The sequence below is a fragment of the Helianthus annuus genome, chromosome 16, assembly GCF_002127325.2.
Source record: "Helianthus annuus cultivar XRQ/B chromosome 16, HanXRQr2.0-SUNRISE, whole genome shotgun sequence".
NCBI classification, from domain to species: domain Eukaryota; kingdom Viridiplantae; phylum Streptophyta; class Magnoliopsida; order Asterales; family Asteraceae; genus Helianthus; species Helianthus annuus.
Window position 1 is genome coordinate 45393900 of NC_035448.2, and position 6543 is coordinate 45400442.

Genomic DNA, 6543 nt, shown 5'->3' on the forward strand with positions numbered 1-6543 from the left:
AATAAACATCTGCTAAAGTAGAGAACTTGCCTATTTCTTTGATAGCCAAAAAGTGTGCGGACTTAGTCAATCGATCCACTATCACCCAAATAGTGCATTTCCGTGTTGAGTTCTAGGCAGACCAGTAACGAAGTCCATGGAAATTTGCTCCCATTTCCATGTCAGTATCTCTGGTTGTTGGAGTATGCCTGATGGTTTCTGATATTCACTCTTGACTCTCGCACAAGTCAAACATTTACCAACGTAGGTTTCTATGTTGGCTTTCATGCTAGGCCACAAATACGTGGTCTTGAGGTCGTGGTACATCTTATCCGAACCAGGATGTACTGAGTAACGAGACTTATGCGCTTCATCCATCACAAGCTCGCGTAAGTTTCCATAAAGTGGGACCCAGATACGCACTGTCACGTAGTAGGCGCCGTCTTCCCTTTGTTCTAACCGTTTCCTCGATCCTCGTAAGGACTCAGCCCTGACGTTCTCTTCTTTCAATGCTTTAACCTGAGCATCTAGTATCTGAGTAGGAAGACTAGATTGGATGGTAAGTTGTAACGCTCGCACGCGCTTAGGTGTAGTATCCTTTCGGCTGAGGGCGTCGGCCACAACATTGGCTTTCCCCGGATGGTACTTGATCGCGCATTCGTAATCACTCAAGAGCTCGACCCATCGACGTTGTCGCATGTTCAACTCCTTTTGCTTGAAGATATGCTGGAGACTCCTGTGATCAGTGTAAATGGTGCACCTGGTACCGTACAGGTAATGTCTCCATATCTTAAGTGCAAAAACAACAACTCCCAGCTCCAAATCATGTGTGGTGTAGTTCTTTTCGTGAACTTTAAGTTGGCTTGATGCGTAGGCAATGACCTTGTCACGTTGCATCTACACACAACCTAGTCCCTGGATGGATGCGTCGCAATAAACCACAAAATCGTCTGTGCCTTCAGGCAATGAGAGGATAGGTGTTAGTGCTGGAAAGCAGATTCCTGTGCATCACCCCAACGATAGGTGACACCCTTCTGAGTTAGTGAGGTGAGAGGTTGCGCAATCTTGGAGAAATTGTAACAACTGTCACTAAAAACCTTAATTAGGATGGTAATTAGCTATTAAGGAAACCCTAATTGAGAAACCCAAGTAATTCTGCACTAACCCTAAAATTTCCAGAACAATCAGAATCAGGATCAGGGCCCCTAAAACTCAGGAGGGGCAAAACCCTAGTTACGATAATCTAAATAACTTTCTGGCCGTTTAGAATTTTACAATTTCATCGACTCACCCAAGATACTGAGACACGTGGCTACCTATAGAAAATAGGTTACCCCTCGCGTAGCGCGACGCCCATGGGGGGTACCCCTCGCGCTACGCGACAGGGTCAAATTTCATGTATAAATAGAGGAGTCTGGGACTTGAAATTCTGCGTTTGAACGACGAAGAAATTCGTCTGAGGCACGGAGTTATGCTCTGTTTACCATAATTAACACACACAAACCTCGAAACGCTGCCGCAATCAGGGTAATAACTCGATCGCTATTACGATTCAACGTCCGATCGATTGTAACTATCCAACGATAGTCCAGGTGCTGCTCAATTGAGCTTGTACTTTGATTATTCGTCGTGATTTCGACTTGAATATTAGAGTGCTGTTCGAATTCGGACTATGCTCTGTTATTCGTTGTGAATCCGATTGAATTATCGAGTATTGCACTGATTAATCGTTGTGAAGGTTTAATCTCGTGAATTGTCGTAATTTGTGTATTAGTTACAACCTCGTTTGTGTGAATTAGGCTAATCAGTAGATTAGACTCTGCCCAAAATGGATCAGCAGTATATCAAGGATATCTGTAGACTAAACTTTGCCCGTAGAAATCTGCAATGTGAGTTCATTTCTCTTTTCTCACCGTTTGTGAGTCTATACTCTTTTATCACAGTTTTATCACCTTTTTGTGAAACAATTATATTATAAAATGTTTTCCAAAAATCCTAAATGGTTACCAGTTATACTTACAGTGATTAAGTTATTATATTTTACTGGTATGGGAGGTATTATACATTATTTGATTCTCGTTACTATTACCCAGGAAGTTAGCATGACCACAATTATAACTAATATTATTCTTAAATTATTAGGTATAAATCTAAATGGTGCATGAATAATAAAATAGTCAAGTATAATAATTTTAGTCAGATTACTATACCCTGATATTACAATTAGTGAATTAATATATTTTGGTAAGTTATAGTAATTGACATGAAATGTCATTATTCTGAATTGCATGATTTGGTGCTAGAAATAATATAATTGACAAAGTAATAAGACATCATTATGTCCAAAGTCACTAGCTGAAAGAATGATCAGCAGTGATATGTCCAAAGACACTAGTTGAAAGAATGATCAACAGTGTTATAATTAAAATCACTAGTTGAAAGAATGATCAACAGTGATAATGACCAGAAGCACTAGTTGAAAGAATGATCAACAGTGCCATGAATAGAATCGCTAGTTGAAAGAATGATCAACAGCGATATGACCAAAGACCTTAATTGAAAGAATGATCAACAGTGTTATGAACAAGTGATATGGTCAGAGTCACTAGTTGAAAGAATGATCAACAGTGATATGACCCAGTCATAGGAATTGCCTAATGATAGATAAATTGAATAACAGTAAAGTATAGTTATTTGATTAATTCACTATTGGATGATTTAAACCAATGAGTGATATTATTGCTGTTATATTTGAATTGCTATTATGTGACAAAATACTGATTGAGTCAGGTAAATACAAATAATTATAAAACCTTAATACTGTAAGGTATAACAAGATATTTGTATAAAAATGGAATGAATTCACTCAGCATTCCCGCTGACAAAACCTTTTTCCAATATATTTCAGGTAATTACCATAGATTGGAATAAAAGCTGGATACGACACTGAAAGGCATCAAGAAATGGCTTATCAAAGAAATATTGTTTTATAAAATAAAACTTATCTTTATTAAAGTTACCATTTTAAAATAGGGAATTATCCCATCTATTTAAATCAGATCCGGTGTTTTCTAAACTCTGATATTTTTCCTAACTCACGGTCCTGATGAAAATTCCGCTGCAATATTTTTTTTTTAAAATAAAAATAATCACCGGTACCACGGGACTACTCACGGCACCCGATTCCGTCCAGGGTGGGTCGGGGGTCGTGACAGAAGGTGGTATCAGAGCTAAGCCACTACTTTGAGCCTATAAGTGTTGTGATAATAAAATTTAAACTTAAATAAAAGAGTTAGGAGATTGCTATTAACTGGTAGCCCATCTGATAATATTCAAAAGTTGAATATGAAAAGATGCATTCGTATAAGTCAAGCCACTTGTTTAAGCTAATTAGGTGTTCTTTAATACCTAAACAATAAAGTTAGAAAATTAATACAAATTAACTTATGTGTTATACATAAATATGTATATGTCAATATGCACATATAATATCCTGGAGGTATTATTTTGTTCTAATTATTTTGTGATATTAATAAGTGAAAATATTTGCAATCCAGATGTCAAATGAAGTATCACATAATTCAGAAGTCATGCTAATAATGAAAATCCTTTGGATAAAAATTGCTATAGAAAATCTAATAGCTCAAGGAATAGCTAATGCTTTACCTTTAATAATTAAAGCTGTTAAAAATCCCATAGAACCCACCAAAGCTATGAGCAGTAAGCATACCCGTGACGATAGTTTTAACCATAGTGTCAATAGTGATAATAATGATATTACCAAAACCCCATTTCCCAAGAAGAAGAAGGCGATGACTCCCGGGTGTACCTACAAAGCATTTCTAGCTTGTAAACCAACTGAGTTCGCGGGCAGTGAAGGTGCCACGGCTGCTCTGCGATGGTTGGAAAAGACAGAGGCTGTTCTTACGATCAGCAAATGTGCTGAAAAAGATAAGGTGATGTATGCATCTAATCTCTTTAAGGAAGAAGCCTTAGAATGGTGGAATACAATTCTTCAGGCAAAAGGAAGGACCATGGCTTATGCCATAAACTGGGAAGAATTCAAGGAAGTAGTAGAAAGAAAATTTTGTCCTCCTTATGAAAAGGAAAGAATAACTAACAAGTTCCTAAATCATAAAATGATAGATGTGAATTGTCGTGAATATACGACAATATTCTTCGAATATGCAAGAATGGTACCAACTCTGGCTTCGCCAGAACCCGTACTGATTTCTCGTTATATTTGGGGATTAGTTAGCGAAATCCGAGACATAGTCAAGGCCGTTAGACCACAGACTATTGAGGAAGCAGTCGAACTAGCTAACATGCTGACAGATGGACTAATCCGCACAAGAGAAGAAAACAAGAAGAAAGAATTAGCCCAGAAAATTTCCTAAGAACTCAAGAAGAAAGAAACTGAACCGTCATTGGAGCAACCTATCTGCAGAAACTGTAATAAAACGCATTCAGGACGATGTCGTTTTAGGAACACACCCTACTGTGACTTCTGCAAGATGACCGGGCACACAGAGGAAGAGTGCAGAAGGAAAACTAACATCTGTTCCAATTGCGAGGAAACCGGACACATCAAACCGTATTGCCCAAAACTAACCAAAGCGTCTGACAACAAGGCTAAAACAACAAACGGAGCTAAGACGAATGCGCTAGTATACGCACTTACTACACAAGAAGTAGAGATGATTCCAGACGTAGTCACTGATATATATCTAAGTTAAGTTATTATTTGACCCTAGTACAAATAAAAGTTCATAAATAAATACATTCCGTCAAATATTTCCTCTATTTCAGATCCATACCAAACTTGTTTGGTTTTCACTTTCGTTGAATCATTTATTTGGTCACGATCACCTTGTGGTGACGTTTTCACAAATTTGAAACTTGTGCTAATTTCGTTGCACTTCTTACATACAGGTTTAATTATTCATTCATATTGAATCCGCTTTGATTTATTCTATCAAAACAATCTTAACACAATCGTGTGCTAAGATAATGATACACAAATTCATTTCATATTTCCATGTATCTATCGAGCGTTTCGTAATCCTTATTGCTTTATCATCTTCGATCGAAAAAACTTTCTTCAAATTATTTCAATTTCAATCCAAAATAATTTATTGAAACAATCGGATTTACTTCATTTTGATTTACATCAGGGTGAAACTCGTTTCATTCACCGCTACTATTTCAATCACTATGACACCTTGTGGCGTCATAATAAATTTGTAGCTTGAGCTATTTTCAAATTCACTCCTAATATACGAATTTTAATTTTTGGTTCATATTCCTAACCAATCTTAATACAACTATGTGTTAAGATAAAAGTACACAAATTCGTATCATATTCCGGTGTACTTCTTAAACGTTTCTTCTATCATCGAAAATTTTATAATATTTCATTTTGTCTTTTCATCATCAATTGAAACTCCTATTTGAAATGAATATCCAAGTTTTCTTCATTTAAACTTTCAGTTGATTATACGGTGAAATTGTTCGAGCACCGTAATTATTGAAATTATTCCAATCATTACGACACCTTGCGGAGTCGTTACAAACTTGTAGCTTGGGCTAATCCTAATCATACGAACCATTCAAAACCACGTATGTCTTTCGTTTGACTCATCATATGAAAGTAATCTTGATATAATTGTGTATTAAGACAATGATACACTAAACTTTATTGCATTCCAGTGTATCCTTGCAATGTCAACACACTGATTTTTCTCTTGATATGATTCGATAAATAACAATGATCTTCGTGCTATTATTTCTGACCTTATTGATTCTGAGTTTTCCTCAGTTGCCAATCAAAGTAAGTTTTCTTTTGACCATGAATTTTATTCTAAAAAGTCATTTCACTAACTGTAAACAGATATCTATTTGATCATATATCTGTTGACTTGAACCTAGTCCCATTCGAAACTATATCATTCCATCTCATTCAGTTGTCATCGATTTCTTGAACTATTTCAGTCAAATTTTTTTTTAAACCCTACTGATACAACTAGTATTCACAAAATTTGACTCTGTGTCATTTAACTTAAAAGAATCCAGTTCCATTGACTAAATTATGACCTAAATCTAACAGAAATATCATAACCTAAATCTCGAGGACGAGATTTTTATTAAGGTGGGGAGGATGTAACAACTGTCACTAAAAACCATAATTAGGATGGTAATTAGCTATTAAGGAAAACCCTAATTGAGAAACCCAAGTAATTCTGCACTAACCCTAAAATTTCCAGAACAATCAGAATCAGGATCAGGGCCCCTAAAACTCAGGAGGGGCAAAACCCTAGTTACGATAATCTAAATAACTTTCTGGCCGTTTAGAATTTTACAATTTCATCGACTCACCCAAGCTACTGAGACACGTGGCTACCTATAGAAAATAGGTTACCCCTCGCGTAGCGCGACGCCCATGGGGGGTACCCCTCGCGCTACGCGACAGGGTCAAATTTCATGTATAAATAGAGGAGTCTGGGACTTGAAATTCTGCGTTTGAACGACGAAGAAATTTGTCTGAGGCACGGAGTTATGCTCTGT